A 23,714-nucleotide genomic window follows, 5' to 3' on the forward strand; every position below is an offset into this window, starting at 1 on the left:
GAGCTAGACCAGAGATCAGATAGACGGCTGCAGATCCACACTAAAGCCCTAAAACTGAGCTAACAAATTACCCTCACCTCCCACAGTCTTCAACACACACACGCACACACACACAGACACACACACACACTAGTGCACATACATCAGCCCGCCGCACACACACGCACACGTGCACACACACAGGCTTTAATTAAGGGGTGTGACTATAGAGTTAAATACTGCTTCCAATAATTACTTTATAATGACTCAATGAAAAACTCACACAGGTCGACAGGTATACAGGGCTGGATGTACTTGAGAAGATTTTAAACAGCCAAAATGTTCCATTTGTCCAAACCCAAACTCTTAAACACCAAATGTAAACAAGATTTCCTTCTGTCTGAGAACTCCTGACATGGCATTTTATAAGCATTGAAAAGGTCAACTTAGACACTGACGGATACACCTTCACTCATTCACACACTATATCCAAGAGAGCTCGTCTCTTCCTGTGTCATACACACAGACTCAACTGACCTACTCTGGCCCCATGTTTGTTTGTGTGTGTGTGTGTGTGTGTGTGTGTGTGTGTGTGTGTGTGTGTGTGTGTGTGTGTGTGTGTGTGTGTGTGTGTGTGTGTGTGTGTGTGTGTGTGTGTGTGTGTGTGTGTGTGTGTGTGTGTGTGTGTGTGTGTGTGTGTGTGTGTGTGTGTGTGTGTGTGTGTCTGAGTGAGGGGACCTGTTAGGTAAACTGTTTGACATGGACGTGGAGGAAGTGATAAACAGGAAGTAAAGACCTCCCGCAGTGCTGACGCCCACACGCCTGGGTCACACCAAACATCCCTGTCATAAACACATGGGATATGTGGTTGTAAATATAGAAAGATATATCCTGCCGGAATTTCATGTCGAGAGACAGAAACCTCACATACTGTACCTTCAGGAAGTATTCACACCCCTTGACTTATTCCATGTTTTGTTGTGTTACAGTATGAATTCAAAATGGATTACATAAAAAAAAATCTCACATATCGACACACAATACCCTATAGGGACAAATTGAAACATGTTTATAGGCATTTTTGCTAATAGGCATTTTACCCATCTACCAAGCATTGGAAAACCTGATCTGGATCAAGGACAAGAATTGTGTAAATTGCATCCAGAAAAGTGAGCATATGGCCGGTGTTGTACGGACCCAGTGTGGCATTATGATGGAGGACCCTGTTTTGAGTGATGGCAGCACACATAGTTATATTACCCCCACGCTGTCCATAGTTATATTACCCCCACGCTGTCCATAGTTATATTACCCCCACGCTGTCCATAGTTATATTACCCCCCACGCTGTCCATAGTTATATTACCCCCACGCTGTCCATAGTTATATTACCCCCACGCTGTCCATAGTTATATTACCCCCACGCTGTCCATAGTTATATTACCCCCACGCTGTCCATAGTTATATTACCCCCACGCTGTCCATAGTTATATTACCCCCATGCTGTCCAGGGACATTGGTAATTGCCCTCTGTCCTATTACATTTTTTCCGTGGCGCCTGGTTTTGGTGAGGTTGAAGCCAACCTCATCTACATAAATAAATGAATGGTGAATTACATGGGCATCCAGCTCTGGATATACAGATGAGTAAATATGGTATGTCTGAAGTACGGGAAGTAGTGTTGCATACATACCTCTACAAAGTCATGTTGCATATTCTTGACTCTGTCAGAGTTTCTCTCAAAGGGCACCTTGTAAAGTTGTTTCATCGTCACTCGGTGCCGTTGGAGGATGCGTTGTATGGTCGACAGGCTTGTATGGTCGACAGGCTTGTATGGTCGACAGGCTTGTATGGTCGACAGGCTTGTATGGTGGTCGACAGGCTTGTATGGTCGACAGGCTTGTATGGTCGACAGGCTTGTATGGTCGACAGGCTTGTATGGTCGACAGTCTTGTATGGTCGACAGGCTTGTATGGTCGACAGTCTTGTATGGTCGACAGGCTTACAGCATTGATCACATATGGTGTCATTATTCAAGATATGCTCTCTTATCTCTCGAATCCTAATTGCATTGTTGGCCAAAACCATATTCATAATTGCAGTCTCTTGTACATCTGTAAACAAGCGTCCTCGTCCTCCATGATGTCTTTGTGTTCAGCATAGGAACTGTAAACAATGTACAAGAAAATGTAGTACAGCATGACAACCAACCTCATTCATTCAATGCAGTGCAGTAAATGGATGGCTTAGAGTTACAAATGTTTATGCAATACTATGCAGTCATATGTATTTTACAGTACATTACTGTAATGCTAAAATAGTCATTAGATAGTTGCATACCTGTTCCCATTTCTGAAGGTTCGAATTATGGACGCCACTGTAAATCGACTCAAGTTGGGCTGGACTCTCAGTCCAGCCTCTCTCATGGTCAAACCGTGGTTGATCACATGATCAACAAGTGTTGCCCTAATCTCATCAGAGATGGCTCTCCTTCCTTCTTTTCTTTGCCCTCGTCCTCTTCTTCCTCTTCCTCTCCCTCCTACTCCTCTTGCTCTCTGTCCATTGTTGGCATCCATTGTTCAAAACAGGTAATCTGACCTTTGACCTATTTATAGGCCTATACTACAGTAAAGCAGTGATTGGTTAGTGATCAGTTAAGCTATTAGTGTTTGCACATGTGTGTGACCTGCTGAATAAGTGTAGCATTTTGATTGGTTGTGTTTTGAAAAGGTTAAGCAAGTCACTTCCTGTTAGATTTTTGTGTTTTAGGTAGAGAATTGTGTGTAGTGTTTTGAAAAAAGTGTTTTATGCAATTGAAAACTGAGTCAAAGGCTGAGAAATAGCTTATGGTTTTGGATATTTGGTGTGTAGTTCAGCACTTTGAGTGAGAGGTTTCAAAAATCGTGTGACATGAAAAGATTGTGTGTAAGCAGTTGGAAAAAACGGTATTAAAATGATGTAAAACATAATTCCATGTTTACATGATGGGGTATTGTGTGTAAGCCAGTGACACAAAATCTAAATTTAATAAATGTTTGATTTAGGCTGTAACACAACAAAATGTGGAAAAAGTTAAGGGGTGTGAATACTTTTTGAAGGCCCTGTATCAGTTAGACACTGATTAGCAGACCCGGCTGGGTCCCCATATTGTACTGCATCATCAGCATGATGTATATTCTGTAGTATCTTCACTAATATGCTTCTCTGAATATGGTATTATTTACATACAGTGTATTCGGAAAGTATTCAGACCCATTGACTTATTCCCATTTTGTTCAGTCTACACACAATACCTCATAATAACAAAGCAAAAATAGTTGTACATTTTGTTTTTGCAAATGTATAAAAATAAAAAATAAAAATATGACATTTACATAAGTATTCAGACCCTTTACTCAGTACTTTGTTGAAGCAACTTTGGCAGCGATTAAAGCCTCGATTCTTCTTGGGTATGAAACTACAAGCTTGGCACACCTGTATTTGGGGTGTTCCTCCCTTTCTTCTCCACAGATCCTCTCAAGCTCTGTCAGAGTGGATGGGGAGCATCACTGCACAGCTATCAGGTCTTTCCAGAGATGTTTGATCGCGTTCAAGTCAGGGTTCTGGCTGGGCCACTCAAGGACATTCAGAGACTTATCCCGAAGCCACTCCTGCGTTGTCTTTAGGGTCGTTGTCCTGTTGGAAGGTGAACCTTTGCCCCAGTCTGAGGTCCTGAGCACTACGGAGCAGGTTTTCATCAAGGATCTCTCTGTACTTTGCTCCATTTATTTTTCCGTAGATCCTGACTAGTCTCCCAGGTGCTGCCGCTAAAAAACATCCCCACAGCAAGCTGCTGCCACCACCATGCTTCACCGTAGGGATGGTGCCAGGTTTCCTCCAGTTGTTTGTCATGTGCCTTTTACTGAGGAGTGGCTTTCCGTCTGGCCACTCTACCATAAAGGCCTGATTGGTGGAGTGTTACAGACAAGTCCCTCATCCTCATGGCTTGGTTTTTGCTCTGACATGCACTGTCAACTGTGGAACCTTTATAAAGACAGGTGTGTGCCTTTCCATATCAAGTCTGAATCCATATGTCAAAGTACTATTTCCTTTTTTTACATTTTCATTTCCTTTTGTTTTGTCATTATGGGTAATTGTAATTGTAATTGTAATTTTTTTTTTTACAAAATCCATTTTAGAATAAGGCTGTAACGTAACAAAATGTAGAAAAAGTCAAGGGTTCTGAATACTTTCTGAATGTGTAACGGATGCTTTCCTCTTCCTCGTCTGAAGGATCGGACCAAAACGCAGCGTGGTAAGTTTCCATGTGTAACAGTATAACTTTAGACCGTCCCCACGCCCAAACCAGGGACCCTCTGCACACATCAACAACTGACACCCACGAAGTATCGTTACCCATCGCTCCACAAAAGCCACGGCCATTGCAGAGCAAGGGGAACTACTTCTTCAAGGTCTCAGAGCAAGTGACGTCACCGATTGAAACGTTATTTAGCGCGCACCGCTAACGAAGCTAGCCGTTTCACATCCGTTACACTCACCCCCCTTTTGACCTCCTCCTTTTCCGCAGCAACCAGTGATCCGGGTCAACACCATCAATGTAACAGTATAACTTTAGACCGTCCCCTCATTCATACCCAGGTGCGAACCATGGACCCTCTGCACACACCAACAACAGTCACCCTCGAAGCATCGTTACCCATCGCTCCACAAAAGCCATGGCCCTTGTAGAGCAAGGGGAACCACTACTTCAAGGTCTCAGTGAAAGTGACGCCACCGATTGAAACGCTATTTAGCATGCACCTCTAACTAAGCTAGCCGTTTCACATCCGTTACACATGTTTTAATAGTATAAACTGAACATGACACAATACAAAATAACAAAGTGAATATAAACAAAACAGTCCCGTGTGGCACAAACACCCACAAACCAACAGTGAAACCTAGGCTACCTAAGTATGATTCTCAATCAGAGACAACTAACGACACCTGCCTCTGATTGAGAACCATACTAAGCCGAAACATCAACCAAACATAGAAAAACAAACATAGAATGCCCAACCCGACTCACGCCCTGACCATACTAAATAAAAACAAAACAAAGGAAATAAAGGTCTGAACATGACACTGTCTTGTCTACCAACAGTCAATGAACTCCGCACATTTGATCAGTTGTGCTTCAATCAACTAACAAAACAAGTTCCTACTCCCCATTTACAGTACAATCATGCCAGAAAGCTACAGTAAGCTGATTGTCTTCTTGCATCTTATTTTCTACAGTAACATTTTATCTGGCTTAGTATGAATCCTGCCCAGTGTGTACAAGAGTAAATGATGGGGCAGACTCCCCATCCTGTCATTGGTGTATATCGGCAAAGGCTCCTTGGCTCTGAGGCCTGCTTCTGTGTGTGGCACAACGTCACTCTTCTCTGGCAGTCATGTGGTAAATATTGTGTTTCCTGTCTCCTTCTTAACTGTTTTGGAAATTGGCTTGTGTTAACCCTGTGACCTCTCGACCCCAGGCCTGGCAGGAGGGGAGGGGATTTCTGGAGGCTGGAGGGGATTTGTGTGTGTGTGTGTGTGTGTGTGTGTGTGTGTGTGTGTGTGTGTGTGTGTGTGTGTGTGTGTGTGTGTGTGTGTGTGTGTGTGTGTGTGTGTGTGTGTGTGTGTGTGTGTGTGTGAAGGTGTGTGAAGGTGTGTGAAGGTGTGTGAAGGTGCGTGTGTGTGTGTGTGTGTGTGTGTGTGTGTGTGTGTGTGTGTGTGTGTGTGTGTGTGTGTGTGTGTGTGTGTGTGTGTGTGTGTGTGTGTGTGTGTGTGTGTGTGTGTGTGTGTGTGTGTGTGTGTGTGTGAAGGTGTGTGAAGGTGTGTGAAGGTGCATGCATGTGTGTGTATGTGGCAGTTGCAGTACGAGGGAGCAGGCCCTGGCGCTAGATAGCTCATAATGCCCTCCCCTGTCTCCCTGGCCATAGTCAGGGCTGCCTGAGACATGGTTTACAGAGATGAGTGATCCCTGCTCTGCTCTGACTGCTCCATACTCAGGCCATTTCAGAAGGCTATGCCAACTGACCTCCTCCACCCAACTCCCCAGACAGGGACCCCCTAGAAGGAGGAAAGACCTGTACCAACCAATGGAGAGAGGAGGGAGATTATCTCCATGTTGCTAAGATTGCCACTATAAAAATTACAAAATTACAGACTGTCCAGAGATTAACTCCAACATTCTCTACAGTGCTGGTTACTGTGTTTTTCATGTTTTGTATACTAAATGTTTGAAACAAAATGCCATTCTAAATGCTATGCTTACACACTATAAAATCATGCTGTCTTTTGGCATGTCTAATGTACGTCTAATATATGTATGTGCATGTGTGCATGTGCTGTAGTTAGTGACAGGAGGGCAGAAATCAAGGGCTGAAGAAGGGGAGTGGTTAACCTCCCTTAGTGGTTGGAGACACAGAACAAATTAGTCATTCGGGAACTCCTCCGTGACCTCCTCTTCTCCTTTCATCCCTCTATCCAGATTAGATTGCCTGTGATGTGCTAACAAGCAGGGAACATGATAATGTGCTCCATCACCCCCTTTCTCCCTCCCTTTCTCTCTCTCTCTCTCTCTCTCTCTCTCTCTCTCTCTCTCTCTCTCTCTCTCTCTCTCTCTCTCTCTCTCTCTCTCTCTCTCTCTCTCTCTCTCTCTCTCTCTCTCTCTCTCTCTCTCTCTCTCTCTCTCTCTCTCTCTCTCTCACACACACACACAAAACATTAGAGTTCTGTCAATTGTATGAAAACTAATTTCCTGAAGTTGGAAGAAAATCTATTTTCTCCTGAGAGAAGCCCTTCAGACGAGAACATGTAATGTGCTGAATACCACGCAGACCCATGGGCATGCTAAGCACACACTCATGTCACCTGAATAATGTACTGAAAACAAATCACTGTCTTCTCACCAGTTCTTTATCCCAGCGGCCATTGGTTCAGAAAAAAACTATATTCTGATCAAGGAGTCAATTCCAGAGCCAAAATAAGCATGCATATCCTAGGTCTCAGTGATCAGTGTGTGTTGTGCATACTGTATGCAAGTGTGCGAGTGTGTAAGTGTGTGTATGTGAGCCAAAATGACATCACAGAGGGCCAGGTGGCCAAACGTGTGCCATCTCAGTCAGTATCCAATTAAGTTGTGGTAACTTCCACCCTGACTTCCGGCTGAATTACAGTCAGAGACACGGAGCAGCGTCCAAACACAACATCTCTCTGTTTCTACTGGCACCCTCCATACTGCAGCCCTGGTCAACTCTCATCAGCTATCAACTTTCTTACAGCACAGCAGCTGTGTGTGTGTGTGTGTGTGTGTGTGTGTGTGTGTGTGTGTGTGTGTGTGTGTGTGTGTGTGTGTGTGTGTGTGTGTGTGTGTGTGTGTGTGTGTGTGTGTGTGTGTGTGTGTGTGTGTGTGTGTGTGTGTGTGTGTGTGTGTGTGTGTGTGTGTGTGTGTGTGTGTGTGTGTGTGTGTGTGTGTGTGTGTGTGTTCAGTGCATTCGGGAAGTATCCCCTTGACTTTTTCCAAATTTTGTTATATTACAGTCTTAGTCTAAAATAGATTCAATTGTTTTTTCCCCTCATCTACACACAATACCCCATAATGACAAAGCAAAAAAAAATGCAAAACAGAAATACCACAATTACGTAAGTATTCAGACCAATTACTAAGTACTTTATTGAAGCACCTTTGGCAGTGATTATAGCCCAGCTATTTTCAGGTCTCTCCAGAGATGTTCGATCGGGTTCAAGTCCGGGCTCTGGCTGGGCCACTCAAGGACAATAAGAGACTTGTCCCGAAGCGAGTCCTGCGTTGTCTTGGCTGTGTGCTTAGGGTCGTTGTCCTGTTGGAAGGTGAACCTTCATCCCAGTCCTGACTAGTCTCCCAGTCTCTACCACTGAAAAACATCCCCACAGCATGATGCTGCCACCATCATGCTTCATCGTAGGGATGGTGCCATGTTTCCTCCAGACGTGACGGTTGACATTCAGGCCAAAGAGTTCAATCTTGGTTTCATCAGACCAGAGAATCTTGGTCACCTCCCTGACCAAGGCCATTCTCCCCCGATTACTCAGTTTGGCCGGGCAGCCAGCTCTAGGAAGAGTCTTAGTGGTTCCAAACTTCTTCAATTTAAGAGTGATGGAGGCCACTGTGTTCTTGTGGACCTTCAATGCTGCATAAATGTTTTGGTACCCTTCCCCAGATCTGTGCCTCGACACAATCCTGTCTCTGAGCTCCACGGACAATTCCCTCGACCTCATGGCTTTTTGCTCTGACATGCAATGCCAACTGTGGGACCTTATATAGACAGGTGTGTGCCTTTCCAAATAATGTCCAGGCAATTGAATTTACCACAGGTGGACTCCAATCAAGTTGTAGAAACATCTCAAGGATGATCAATGGAAACAGGATTCACCTGAGCTCAGTTTAGAGCCTCATAGCAAAGAGTCAGAATATTTATGTAAACAAGGTATTTCTGTTTTTATTTTTTATACATTTTTATAAATGTCATTGTGGGGTATTGTGTGTAGTAGATTGATGAGTATTTTTTTAAAGTAATACATTTAAGGCTGTAACTTAACAAATTGTGGAAAAAGTCAAGGGGTCTGAATACTTTCCTACTGCACTGTGTGTGTGTACGTACAGTAAAGCAACAGAAGTGAAATCACAGTACTCATTACCAAGGGGAGGGTTATCTCACACATGTCAAAATGAATGTGTTTGTCTGTGTGTAATTGTGTGTGTGTATGTGTTTGTACATGCCTGTGTTTGTGAGTGTTTACAGAAAGCAGAGTAGCATGTAGCCCATGTGGTGTGTGTGCATCTGTTACTTTCCCACAGTGAGTTAGAATGGATTTTCCGCGATTGAGAGGGAAATTATGCTGATGTCGAAAGCAATTGGCGAGTTTGAGTGCATTTTCCAACCCCCAAGGAATTGACATGCCATTGTTGATCAAAAGAGTCTCTGTAAGTTATACCAGACCTGGACAAGCAGGAAGCGACTACCTACCTGGCAAACAACTCTGTCAATATGCTTCTACTTTCTGGAATGAACAGTTTTCAAGATACAAGTACTAACTATATATTTTGGTTAGCAATACAGAGAACTTCTCTAACCCCCTCTTCATCACCATCACTTTGTCCATTATACGAGGGTTGGTTGTAAACAAGGCCTAACAGAGCGGTTGTGAACAGTATGAGTAGTCTGGCTACATATCTTCCCTCTCTAACTGCTAAACTAATGCACTAGTATGCACGTCATCACGTTAGGCATTACATTAGTCTCAGTGGATTCAATCAGTGTGTGTGATGGGAAAAACCCATGATGGTCTGAACCTAGTGACTCACCATTGGCCTAGTTATTCACACACATGGACCACTTAGTGATAGTGACGCAAAATTATTCTCAACATTACATTTATCACCATGAATTCCCTGAATGTCACCATTGCCAAACAGTGTAAACAATTGAGAAAACAACTAGTCATCCTTTCATGACAACCTAGTGTTTCTCCGTGGCAACCAGAAAGTTTTTGAGGACTTCTTTAGGGTGGAGGAATCGGGTATTAGGGCCGTCCCATAGGGACAGCAGTGATATGAGGAGGACGAGTATTTGATATTTCAGAATATAAGAACCCCAGAGTGTAAACAGTGGCTGTGTGTTAGGACAGGACAAGGCTCGGCTCCAGCCAAGAGACAAGGCTCTCTGAGCCCAGAGACTACTATTAAACAACCTACACTCAGAGAGAGAGAGAGAGAGAGAGAGAGAGAGAGAGAGGAGAGAGAGAGAGTCTATGCCCTCCACCCCACGTCCTCCTGGGTGGTCCCTGTTTCAGGGAATATAAAAGAGTGACAAACAAGCCGACTGTAAACTGTAAACCAACCCCACAATACACTGGGCCAAAACACAACTAGGACGGGCCATGGAAACACTAGCTACTGCTGGTGAAGGCGGGGGAAAGAAGTGACCGAGAAACAGAGAAGGAGAACAATAAAATACTGACCCAACTGTAACGGAAGAAGACAGGGAGGATCAGGAAAAATAAGTAGAGAAAAATATAGCAGAAGCATCAAGTTCTGTCCAGGTTCTGTCCAGGTTCTGTCCAGGTTCTGTCCAGGTTCTGTCCAGGTTCTGTCCAGGTTCTGCTTAATGCCGCTATTCAGATCACTGTGTGCTGTAGAGCAATTAATATTATAGACAAATTAACATCACATACAGTACAGTAAAAGTACCACCTCCACAACTACCTGCAGGCCTGTTGTTATACTGTAATGTAGAATCAGGCCTGGTACATACTGGGCTGCAGAGGGGAGGAAATTACACAATTTGCCCCTGATTCCAACTGTCAAACACGAGGATGTGGAGAGATGTTGACCCTTAAGATGAAAGCTAAGATGAAAGGGATAGATTTGGGGCAAAAATAGTGTCATGCAGAGCAGGGTAACTCAGAGTAGTCGCCTAACTACTGTACCCTGTATGTCTGTAGTCTGTGGTTAGTGTTGGGGTTAGGACTCTTCTGGGATAGATTTGGGGCGGCTCAAATGACAAACATGACAATAGTTCATAGTTTAGGCTTCCCTGGTGGATATACGACCCCGGAACTACAATGTGTGGTTAGATTATTTCTGTTCCTCTGAATCTGATAGCTCAATGGTCTGGAATGGGAGACATGGTTGGGAATGGGAGTTGATCGTCCAGAAATGTCTCGACTCCCCCAGTGGATACCCAGGTTGTAGTTGTGAAAGAGGATTGGTTCTCATTGACTTCCTAAAGTGCAAAATGTAGATAACACATGACACAACAAGATGTCATCTTGAGAGACTGAAGAGCAGGTAGGCAGACAGGCAGGCGCTCATTCTCCCTTTACCACAGGACATTAAAACAAACAAGCAGAACCTCACATCCTGCCCACCAGGCCATGCCATGCTCTGTCACGCACGGAGGAGAACATCACAGGACCAACAGGGCATTTTCTGTGTGTATGTGTGTGTGTGTGTGTGCCAACCCCTAACCAGGGTGGAGGTTTCCAAATGGTCGGACCGAAAAAGACTAGTGTCTCTTGGTCCTGGTTGTGTCGCCTTGACAACAATGAAGCCATATTCAACATGACAGTTGGATTCTATTCCTTTGCCACCCAGAGGGACACTGGAAACAAACACACATACACGAACGCACACACACTAAAGCCCATGCACCACAATTTGTAATGGTTCAATTCAAATGTATTTTGTTTAATTCATTTAATGTATTCATAATACAATAAGAACTGTTATTTTATATATATATGACAGTTGGATTCTATTCCTTTGCCACCCAGAGGGACACTGGAAACAAACACACATACACGAACGCACACACACTAAAGCCCATGCACCACAATTTGTAATGGTTCAATTCAAATGTATTTTGTTTAATTCATTTAGTGTATTCATAATACAATAAGAACTGTTATTTTATATATTTTTTTTCAGCTCAGGCAGGTGCTGGCTGTGTTCAGACCCTGGCCATGTGTCTGAGCTGGAACTTCCAGGACACCCGGCCATCCGCCTCCACCTGACCGATCCATGATGCCACCGTCCATGCTACAGCCTGGACAAGTAGCTGGATATATTGATCCATGATGTCACCATCCATGCTACAGCCTGGACAAATAGCTGGATATATTGATCCATGATGTCACCATCCATGCTACAGCCTGGACAAGTAGCTGGATATATTGATCCATGATGTCACCATCCATGCTACAGCCTGGACAAATAGCTGGATATATTGATCCATGATGTCACCATCCATGCTACAGCCTGGACAAGTAGCTGGATATATTGATCCATGATGTCACCGTCCATGCTACAGCCTGGACAAGTAGCTGGATATATTGATCCATGATGTCACCGTCCATGCTACAGCCTGGATATATTGATCCATGATGTCACCATCCATGCTACAGCCTGGACAAATAGCTGGATATATTGATCCATGATGTCACCATCCATGCTACAGCCTGGACAAGTAGCTGGATATATTGATCCATGATGTCACCATCCATGCTACAGCCTGGACAAATAGCTGGATATATTGATCCATGATGTCACCATCCATGCTACAGCCTGGACAAATAGCTGGATATATTGATCCATGATGTCACCGTCCATGCTACAGCCTGGACAAATAGCTGGATATATTGATCCATGATGTCACCATCCATGCTACAGCCTGGACAAATAGCTGGATATATTGATCCATGATGTCACCATCCATGCTACAGCCTGGACAAATAGCTGGATATATTGATCCATGATGTCACCGTCCATGCTACAGCCTGGACAAATAGCTGGATATATTGATCCATGATGTCACCATCCATGCTACAGCCTGGACAAATAGCTGGATATATTGATCCATGATGTCACCGTCCATGCTACAGCCTGGACAAATAGCTGGATATATTGATCCATGATGTCACCGTCCATGCTACAGCCTGGATATATTGATCCATGATGTCACCGTCCATGCTACAGCCTGGACAAATAGCTGGATATATTGATCCATGATGTCACCGTCCATGCTACAGCCTGGATATATTGATCCATGATGCCACCATCCATGCTACAGCCTGGATATATTGATCCATGATGTCACCGTCCATGATACAGCCTGGACAAATAGCTGGATATATTGATCCATGATGTCACCGTCCATGCTACAGCCTGGATATATTGATCCATGATGTCACCGTCCATGCTACAGCCTGGATATATTGATCCATGATGTCACCGTCCATGATACAGCCTGGACAAATAGCTGGATATATTGATCCATGATGTCACCGTCCATGCTACAGCCTGGACAAATAGCTGGATATATTGATCCATGATGTCACCATCCATGCTACAGCCTGGACAAGTAGCTGGATATATTGATCCATGATGTCACCGTCCATGCTACAGCCTGGACAAATAGCTGGATATATTGATCCATGATGTCACCCTCCATGCTACAGCCTGGACAAATAGCTGGATATATTCGCTTATTTTTTTTCTTCAATGGATCAATCTTAGCAGAAGCAAGTCACACTTCTAGTCTTTGCTTTGTTTTCCCCCACGATTAAATCAGGGAGGGGACTGTTGATCTGCCTCTGTCGTCTTTTGATCGTACTTTAGTCACATGCAATATCTCAGACCGCACTGGCCTGATTTTGACAAAACTTAGGTGAATGATGCGTGTTGCCATAGAGATCTGGCATTTACAAAATTACACTGATTGGCCCAAGGTGGGAACTAGAGTAATTAAGTGAAATTTGTTGGTCACACGCAGTATCTCAATTGGCCCAAGGGGGGCGCTGCATCAATCGTGGGAGATTACATTTAATGTTAGCACTGCATCATATTCAGTCACACACACACACAAACATACGTCTCTTCATAGACTTCAATCACTATGACAGCCATGCAGACTTTTCTGACTGTGTGAGTCTCTATGTTGAACAAACCAGCCTTTCCTCCTCCCCTTCTACTTGTCCTGCTTTCCTCCTCTTATTCTCCTCCCTAATTCCTCCCCTTTTCCTCTTCCTCCTCTTCCTCCACCTCCCCCTCAGGGACTCTCAGGTCACCCCACGTTACAGGGCCAGATGAGCTGGCGATTCTTTCAACGAGCAAATTACAGACAATTAGGAGCCTAAAGGATAACATTCAGAATGCAGGGGAGGGCTGGGGAGAGGACTGGGGAGAGGACAGGGGACAGGGCTGGGGAGAGGTCTGAGGAGAGGCCTGAGGACAGTGCTGGGGAGAGGACTGAGGAGAGGACTGTGGAGAGGACTGAGGACAGGGCTGGGACAGTGCAGGGGAGAGGACTGAGGAGAGGACTGTGGAGAGGACTGAGGACAGGGCTGGGGGAGGGCTGGGGAGAGGACTGTGGAGAGGACTGGGGAGAGGACGGGGACAGGACTGGGGAGAGGAGTGTGGAGAGGACTGAGGACAGGGCTGGGGGAGGTCTGGGGGAGGGCTGGGGAGAGGACTGGGGAGAGGACTGAGGAGAGGACTGTGGAGAGGACTGAGGACAGGGCTGGGGGAGGTCTGGGGGAGGGCTGGGGAGAGGACTGGGGAGAGGAGTGTGGAGAGGACTGAGGACAGGGCTGGGGGAGGTCTGGGGGAGGGCTGGGGAGAGGACTGGGGAGAGGACTGGGGAGAGGACTGGGGAGAGGACTGAGGACAGGGCTGGGGGAGGGCTGGGGAGAGGGCTGGGGAGAGGACTGTGGAGAGGACTGGGGAGAGGACGGGGACAGGACTGGGGAGAGGAGTGTGGAGAGGACTGAGGACAGGGCTGGGGGAGGGCTGGGGAGAGGACTGGGGAGAGGACTGTGGAGAGGACTGGGGAGAGGACTGTGGAGAGGACGGGGACAGGACTGAGGACAGGGCTGGGGGAGGTCTGGGGGAGGGCTGGGGAGAGGACTGGGGAGAGGACTGGGGAGAGGACTTGGGAGAGGACTGTGGAGAGGACTGAGGACAGGGCTGGGGGAGGGCTGGGGAGAGGACTGGAGAAAGGACTGTGGAGAGGACTGAGGACAGTGCTGGGGAGAGGACTGGGGAGAGGACTGTGGAGAGGACTGAGGACAGTGCTGAGGAGAGGACTGGGGAGAGGATTGGGGAGAGGACAGGGGACAGGGCTGGGGGAGGGCTGGGGAGAGGACTGGGGAGAGGACAAAGGACTGGGCTGGGGAGAGGACGGAGGACAGAGCTGGGGAGAGCTGGGGAGAGGACTGGTGAGAGGACAAAGGACAGGGCTGGGGAGAGGACGGAGGACAGAGCTGGGGAGAGGGCTGGGGAAAAGACTGGGGAGAGGACTGGGGAGAGGGCTGAGGAGAGGGCTGGGGTGGGCTGGGAGGAGGGCTGGGGAGAGGGCTTGGGAGAGGGCAGGGGAAAGTGTGGGGAGAAGACTCGGGAGAGGACTGGTGCAAGGGCTGTGGAGAGTGTGGGGAGGGGCGGGGAGAGGACTACTGCTGAACACTCAGACCCTCAGCAGAGAGAGCACAGGGAGAGATAGCCCCTCTGTGTATATATATGTGTGTGTGTGTGTGTGTGTGTGTGTGTGTGTGTGTGTGTGTGTGTGTGTGTGTGTGTGTGTGTGTGTGTGTGTGTGTGTGTGTGTGTGTGTGTGTGTGTGTGTGTGTGTGTGTGTGTGTGTGTGTGTGTGTGTGTGTGCGTGCGTGTGTGTGTGTGTGTGTGTCAGCCTGACCCTTCCTCACCTCCCCTCAGGCACTGAGGACATGGCCATTGCCCTGCCAACGACCCCAGAGCGGACACACGGACACACACACCACGCCAGTGCCAGATAAGATAACCAGGCCAATGTCTGAGGGCATTATGACACACACATTTGTTTGTGTACTGGGAATGGCACATTATCCAATCAGCGCTAAATGGAAATATATAAATAAGGACTGTCACACACCTGATGACACTGCTAACAACCATATCAGAAACTGATGACAGCCCAAAAGAAGTGGTTACACATCCCCACACACACCACTTCTGGTCAATAGCACACAAACATCCCAAAAAACATTCACTTAATAATAATAATAATATAATAATATATGCCATTTAGCAGACGCTTTTATCCAAAGCGACTTACAGTCATGTGTGCATACATTCTACGTCCCGGGATCGAACCCACTACCCTGGCGTTACAAGCGCCATGCTCTACCAACTGAGCTACACAGGACCACACTTCACGTGATCAGCTGTTTGTCAGCTCTCTATTTACACTATGGATGTCAAATGGAACAATTTACAGTTGTTTAATGTAATTCCGTTAAATTACTGTAATTTCAGTGATTCATTCATATGATAAACATAAATGTTACAGCAAAAATCTCTGACAACAAAAACTTATTTTGTCTTCGAGGTTTAAAAAGGCTTCTAAAGTTTGTCATTTCCACTTTAAAATGATTTGGCCTCTAATGAAAAATGTATCAACCCCTACAAAATATATCCACTCATGAAATAATCAACATAATAACTCACATTTCCTGTTGCTGCAAGATTATTTTCCTGATGTTGCAAACATGCTAAAATTAATAAGATCCTACATCTGTTTTAGTCATAAGAATAGGTCTCCCACACAAAAGAGGCTTTAATGTTGCAAAATGGAGGCCTGAACCACACTGGAGTAAACCGAGGCATTCTTCAGAGCTGAGACGATTGGAAACTAACATGCTCCTGGGTTAGCAATGTGTGTTCACAGCCGTCACAAATGTATCATTGTGAAACATCAGCGAGCAAAGTTTGAGGAGATTAAATCAAAGATGTTGATATATAATGAGAAGGGATGGAAAAACGCATCTCACCATGGCTATGCTGCGGCTCTCTCAAAACCCGAACATCTCAAATGAGTCCAATTATGCCACAAGAGCTTTGTGGAGTTAGTGCTAAATGCCCAGTTGGTTTGTGTTCCTTCTGACTCGAGTGCAGAAGGTCATTCTCTGATTACTGCTAATGAGAAGTTTCATCAAACAATAAGGAAAATACAGTGATACAAGCAAACGACTCCAGATGCTCATACCTATTAGTCAGCATGCTTTGTGTCGACCTTTCAACAAAACTACATTTCTACACATTGTTTCACACAAACGCAAAACATACTGTGAAGTTTCGTTGCCAGAAATGTGTTGGTGGGTGGGCCTGCAGCCAACCATTTTAATCATGTTGCCATGGGGCAAAGAGAAAGATTTGCTGTTTTGAAGGTAATTTCCTACAATTGTTAAAACTGTTAAAATTACACATTTTGCCATTGGGCAGAGAGGAAAATTTGCAGTTTTATAGCTCATCTCATGTTATTCTACACAAAAAGTCTACACAAAATACATTTTTAAAGCGAATTAAAGAAAACATATAGGCGTTGACTGTGATAAAGGCATTGGATTATGAGCTGTCTTGTTCACTAAATGAACTAATTAAATAGGCAGTGGCATGGTGCATATAGCCATAGAAGCATCGTGACATATGCCTGAATGCAGTCCTATTTGTGGCTTACTGGGGGTGTGGCTTTCAGTTAGTTGTTTTTGGCAACCCATGCCGTGAGATTGAATGTCATTCCAGTTCATCAGTTCTGTTATATTTCATCTAACCCAGTGCACTGCTTGCCGTGGATTCTATCTGAGGTTGTTTGCATGTTTAGGTAAAAAGACAAACAATGTCCAGGATTTTTTTTTTCTTTCAGTCTGATTGGGTGGGCCCAGCTTCCCAGTGCCTATGCCCCTTGTACATGTGTGGATGCCAGTCATTTGGCACGGTGTCTGTAAAGTGTTAAATATGTCCATTCTTCTGTTGGGGAATTAGAGAGCTCTTAAAACTGATCCATGTGGATCCCTTGAGAGGTCTGAAGTGTTAGGAATAGGCACAGTAAAGTCTGTCTGAAGTTTACTAAACACTGTGTGTGTGTGTGTGTGTGTGTGTGTGTGTGTGTGTGTGTGTGTGTGTGTGTGTGTGTGTGTGTGTGTGTGTGTGTGTGTGTGTGTGTGTGTGTGTGTGTGTGTGTGTGTGTGTGTGTGTGTGTGTGTGTGTGTGTGTGTGTGTGTGTGTGTGTGTGTGTGTGTGTGTGTGTGTGTGTGTGTGTGTGTGTGTGTGTGTGTGTGTGTATGTGTGTGTGTGATGGAGAGAGAGAGAGAGAGAGAGAGAGAGAGAGAGAGAGAGAGAGAGAGAGAGAGAGAGAGAGAGAGAGAGAGAGAGAGAGAGAGAGAGAGAGAGAGAGAGAGAGAGAGAGAGAGAGAGAGAGAGAGAGAGAGAGAGAGCACCAATCCCACAAGGAGCCAAAATCATAATTCCAGGCCTATCATTGTAATCACAGCTCCATCAAAAAATTGATTTTGTCAGAGCATGTCAAGTCCATTAAGAACTGGCGCAGCAAGATGTTGAGCAGCTGTGTGCACTCTCTGTCTCTCTATCTTTGACTCTCTCTCTCTTTCCCACTCCCTCATTCTCCCAGGACTTAGGATACAGCCAGGTCTCCCGTGGAACAAGTCAGTATTCGACGTTCATCCATGTCTGAGGACATCGGGAGATGATGTGGAAATTGGACACAGTGAGAGCTGTTACCTTCAAGGAGGTTTTGGTTTTGCATTGTGGATGAGGATGGAGGATGGGTGTAAACATCTGCCTCTGCTTCTGTAAACATCTGCCTCTGATTCTGTAAACATCTGCCTCTGATTCTGTAAACATCTGCCTCTGATTCTGTAAACATCTGCCTCTGATTCTGTAAACATCTGCCTCTGATTCTGTAAACATCTGCCTTTGATTCCAAAGGGTGCAAGTTCAAATCCATCGATAGGAAGTTGTTTTTTAGATTTTTTTATATAACCTTTATTTAAATAGGCAAGTCAGTTAAGAACAAATTCTTATTTACAATGACGGCCTACCGGGGAACAGTGGGTTAACTGCCTCGATCAGGAACAGAACGACAGATTTTTACCTTGTCAGCTCGGGGATTCGATTCAACTTTTTGGTCCAACGCTCTAACCACTAGGCTACCTGCCACCCCTTAACCTTAAACCTTGCCTTAACCATTCAGAGATAATGCCTAACCTTAACCCTAAACACTTTAAAATTTAACATTTACAACAACTTAAAAATGTGACATTTGAGAAGCATCGATGAACGACTAATTCTGACATGAGACTGTGATCTGACGTAAGGCTGTGTGATCTGACGTAAGGCTGTGATGGTTTAGATTAGCTTTGTGTCCTGTTGAATCTGACAGTGGTGACATGTAGCCTGCCCAGGTGGCCTCAGCCAGTGACAACAGTGTGTGTATGTATGTGTGTGCGTCAGGCAGATCACTCAGGAGTGAAATTGGATGTCCATCCTTGTCCTGAGGTCATCGGGAAATGCCTTCAATACCGGACACTAGGAACAACAGTGAGTGCTATAACTGTTCTGCTAAGGCATGGTGAATGTGGATGGTGGATGGGGGTAATCCCATGTCTCTGGATCACACACACGGATCAGTCATGTGTTCAATCCCAGTGGTGGACACTAATTATTATTTTTTTGTTTAACACTATCCAAAACCTTAACCATTACCTTAACCATTACCTTAACCATTACCTTAACCATTACCTTAACCATTCGGAATGAATGCCTAAACAAAATTGGTTTTAACCCTATCCCAAACCTTAACCCTTAACTTTGAAATGTGAGGTTTGGAGAAACGGAACAGTGCTGGCAGGAGGAGTCAACCCAGGGTGTCCAAAATAGAAATGTGAAGTTTGGAGCAACTTAAAAATCTTATGTTTGGAGAGATGTGGATAAACTTCTAATTCTGCAATGAGACTGTGAGAGCTTGTTGGTGTGTGTGGTGTGTACCTCCCGCTTCAATGCCGGCCATACTGAATGCAGGGAATGCTTCTGGCTCTGACCCCACCCCTGTCCTGTTGGCCCAGCCCATTCCAGAGGGACGGGGGAAGGGGGCTGTTGGGGAACCAGTGACAGCTCAGTAACACTCACCAGAGCCTGCCGTCCCCCGTCGCAGAGTGGCATCGCCCACCCTTTGCCAGAAGGGAGAGTTTTTGCTCCTGCTCTCCCCAGTGCCGGTCTTAGGGGACCACCGAGCATGGGGCCCCTCTCCCTCTTTGCCTCTGCCCTGCCCCTCAACTCTCCTCCACTCCCCCGGCCCGGAAAGAGATTTATTGGGGGAAAACTAAAGAAAAAATATCTGTGACCTCCACTTTGCCAGGAGTAAACACATGACTGGTGTGGTTTAATCAGAAGAGCACAGTCTTCCCTCAGCAACAGAGCACCAGGTTTATGAGACCGTTGTAAACAGGTTGTAATATGTGTTTCTCTGGCACAGACTGGGGAACGTGAAGATGTTGGAGCTGTAATGACTACACTGCCATTTACAGTGGATGGTGAAAGTATTCACCCTCATAGGCATTTTTCCTATTTTGTTGCCTTACAACCTGGAATTAAAATGGATTTGGGGTGCCCCCCCATTTGATTTACACAACATGCCTACCACTTTGAAGATGCAAAATATATTTTCTTGTGAAACAAACAAGAAATAAGACAACAAAAAAACGGAAAACTTGAGCATGAATAACTATTCACCCTCCCAAAGTACTTTGTAGAGCCACCTCTTGCAGCAATTACAGATGCAAGTGTCTCGGGGTATGTCTCTAGAAGCTTGGCACATCTAGTCACTGGGATTTTTTCCCATTCTTCAAGGCAAAACTGCTCCAGCTCCAGCTCCTTCAAGTTGGATGGATTCTGCTGGTGTACAGCAATCTTTAAGTCATAACACATATTCTCAATTGGATCGAGGTCTGGGCTTCCCCCTAAACCACTCGAGTGTTGCTTTAGCAGTATGCTTAGGGTCATTGTCCTGCTGGAAGGTGAACCTCTGTCCCAGTCTCAAATTTCTGAAGACTGAAACAGGTTTCCCTCAAGAATTGCCCTGTATTTAGCGCCATCCATCATTCCTTAAATTCTGACCAGTTTCGCAGTCCCTGCCGATAAAAAACATCCCCACAGCATGATGCTGCCACCACCATGCTTCACTGTGTGGATGGTGTTCTCGGGGTGATTTAAGGTGTTGAGTTTGCGCAGGACATAGCGTTTTCCTTGATGGCCAAAAAGCTCAATTTTAGTCTCACCTGACCAGAGTACCTTCTTCCATATGTTTTTTCTCACCTTTATTTAACCAGGTAGGCTAGTTTCAACTGGTAGGCATTTACAACTGGTAGGCATGGTAGGCATTTACAGGTAGGCATTTACAACTGCGACCTGGCCAAGATAAAGAAAAGCCGAAAAACAACAACACATGGAATAAACAAACATGCAGTCAATAACACAATAGAAAAAGGCTATGTACAGTGTATGCAAATGTAGTACGAGTAGGGAGGTAAGGCAATAAATAGGCCAACGAGGCGAAATCATTTAAATTTATCATTAACACTGGAGTGAAAGATGTGCAGATTATGATGTGCAAGTAGAGATACTGGGGTGTAAAAGAGAAACAACAAAAACATAACAATATGGGGATGAGATAGTTGGGTGTGCTATTTACAGATGGGGAGTTTTAGGGGGTCTTCCACATGCCTTTTGGAGAACACCAAACGTGTTTGCTTATTTTGTTCTTTAAGCATTAGCTTTTTTCTGGCCACTCTTCCGTAAAGCTCAGCTCTGTGGAGTGTACGGCTTAAAGTGGTCATATGTACAGATACTCCAATCTCCACTGTGGAGCTTTGTAGATCCTTCGGGGTTATTTTTGGTCTCTTTGTTGCACCTCTGATTAATGCCCTCCTTGCCTGGTCGTGAGTTTTGGTGGGCTTTTGGCAGGTTTGTTGTGGTGCCATATTCTTTCCATTTTTTATAATGGATTTAATGGTGCTCCGTGGGATGTTCCAAATTTCTGATATTTTTTTATAACCCAACCCTGATCTGTACTTCTCCACAACTTTGTCCCTGATCTGTTAGGAGAGCTCCTTGGTCTTCATGGTGCCGTTTGCTTGGTGGTGCCCCTTGCTTTGTGGGGTTTCAGACTCTGGGGCCTTTCAGAACAGGTGTATATATACTGAAATCATGTGACAGATCATGTGACACTTAGTTTGCACACAGGTGGACTTTATTTAAATAATATTGTGACTTCAGAAGGTAATTGGTTGCACCAGAGCTTATTTAATGGCTTCATAGCAAAGGGGGTGAATACATATGTACGAACCACTTTTCAGTTTCCTTTTTTTTTTTACATTTCACTTCAACAATTTTTACTATTTTGTGTATGTCCATTACATGAAATTCAAATAAAAATCACTTTAAATTGCAGGTTGTAATGCAACAAAAAAGGAAAAACGCCAAAGGGGATGAATACTTTTGTAAGGCACCATAGTAGACATTTTTATCATATTTTTGGTGGGTGGTGGTTTTCTGTTTTTCTCTAAGTGTGTAGGTATACTCAGTCAGTCTCACACTAGTCCTTACATCTGGAATTAAAGTGATGCTCCAAAGGTTTTGTATCATTTCAGACGGTTCTGAAGGTAGTGTTCACTAGCCAAAATGGGTCCACCAAAAATTGTGCACAATTGTGTACTAGGTTTGTTTTTTTGTTTTTATACGAATTCCAATTCATACAATATTGTACGCATTTGTAAGTGCTTAAGATCCCGGACTGCATCTTTAAATAACTACCATTAATCCTAAATTGAAGGCGATATGTTACGGTTATGGATTTTAGTCACGTCAGTTCAAGCTCCTGCTTGCTTATAGTTATAGCTTTGTAAAATAGGCCTACCAATCATTCAGAGTATCTCCCTCGGAAATCAAATCCAATCTTCCTGTCTGACAATTAAAACACCTGGCTGATGACTATCTGTTTGACATTGTATTTATTTGACATGGGGGGAGGCCCGACCACTTGTTTGGCTTGTAAAATGCAGTGCTCAAAGAGTAGGCTTGGAGTGTGTTTTCTCTGGACCTGTGGTTCCTCCAGCATCCCAGATGCCTTTGCAGCAGGGATAGGACTGATACTCTGTAATTACATTCTATATTATACTTCAATAACCTATGAATAGTACCTAAACTGAGTTTTGGCAAAAAACATATGGTGATGAAATGATTTGGTGTCACAGAAATGTACAATGTTAATCACAAACCGATGGAAAAAAGTGAGTTATTCCATCAGGACGTTAAGAAAACAGGTGTGAATACATATTGATACACTGAGTGGGAGTGAGATGAGATATTGTGTTAGACGACTGTTATTGCACAACTACTCATACCAATGCCAGTGATTTCACAATTAGGAACACTTATCACTGAGTCAGACAGTTCAGTGGAAGAATGCAGATTCTCTGGACTATTGATTCAGCCCCCACTCTGCTCTCCTTCCTTCCCTTCCTCCTCCTATCCATCTTTCTTCTCCTCCTCTCCTCTCCTCTTCTCTTCTCTCCTCTGCTCTCCTTCCTTCCCTTCCTCCTCCTATCCATCTGTCTTTTCTTTTCCTCTCCTCTCCTCTCCTCTCCTCTCCTCTCCTCTCCTCTCCTCTCCTCTCCTCTCCTCTCCTCTCCTCTCCTCTACTCTACTCTCCTCTCCTCTCCTCTCCTTCCTTCCTTCCCTTCCTCCTCCTATCCATCTTTCCTTTCCTCTCCTCTCCTCTCCTCTCCTTGTTACGGTAAATGAGTGAAGAGGTGTGGAGTCAGGCGCAGAGAGCAAAAGATGTGGGAAAAACAACACGCTTTAATGTCCCGGAAACATAACATGTACAAAAGTGGAAACAGAAATGAACAGAAATATAAACGGACAGCGTGAAACCCAAATGCCAACAAAAATACACTCAAACAACAAAACAGACGAACAAGCCTGCACGAAACAGAAGCGGGCTGAACAGACTATATATAACACTATCCTAACAACCAAACTAGAAACAGGTGCTACCAATTAGACAAAACTAAACGAACACAGAACAACGGATCGGCGATAGCTAGTAGACCGGCGACGACGAACGCCGAGCGCCACCCGAACAAGAAGGGGAGTCACCTTCGGTGATATTCGTGACAGTACCCCCCTCCTGACGCGCAGCTCCCGCAGCGCGCCAACGCCGGTCTCGGGGACGACCCGGAGGCCGAGGCGCTGGGCGATCCGGACGGAGGCGATGGAATTCACTCAACATAGATGGGTCTAGAATATCCCTCACCGGAACCCAGCACCTCTCCTCCGG

Source organism: Oncorhynchus gorbuscha, linkage group LG04, assembly GCF_021184085.1.
Source record: "Oncorhynchus gorbuscha isolate QuinsamMale2020 ecotype Even-year linkage group LG04, OgorEven_v1.0, whole genome shotgun sequence".
Taxonomy (NCBI): domain Eukaryota; kingdom Metazoa; phylum Chordata; class Actinopteri; order Salmoniformes; family Salmonidae; genus Oncorhynchus; species Oncorhynchus gorbuscha.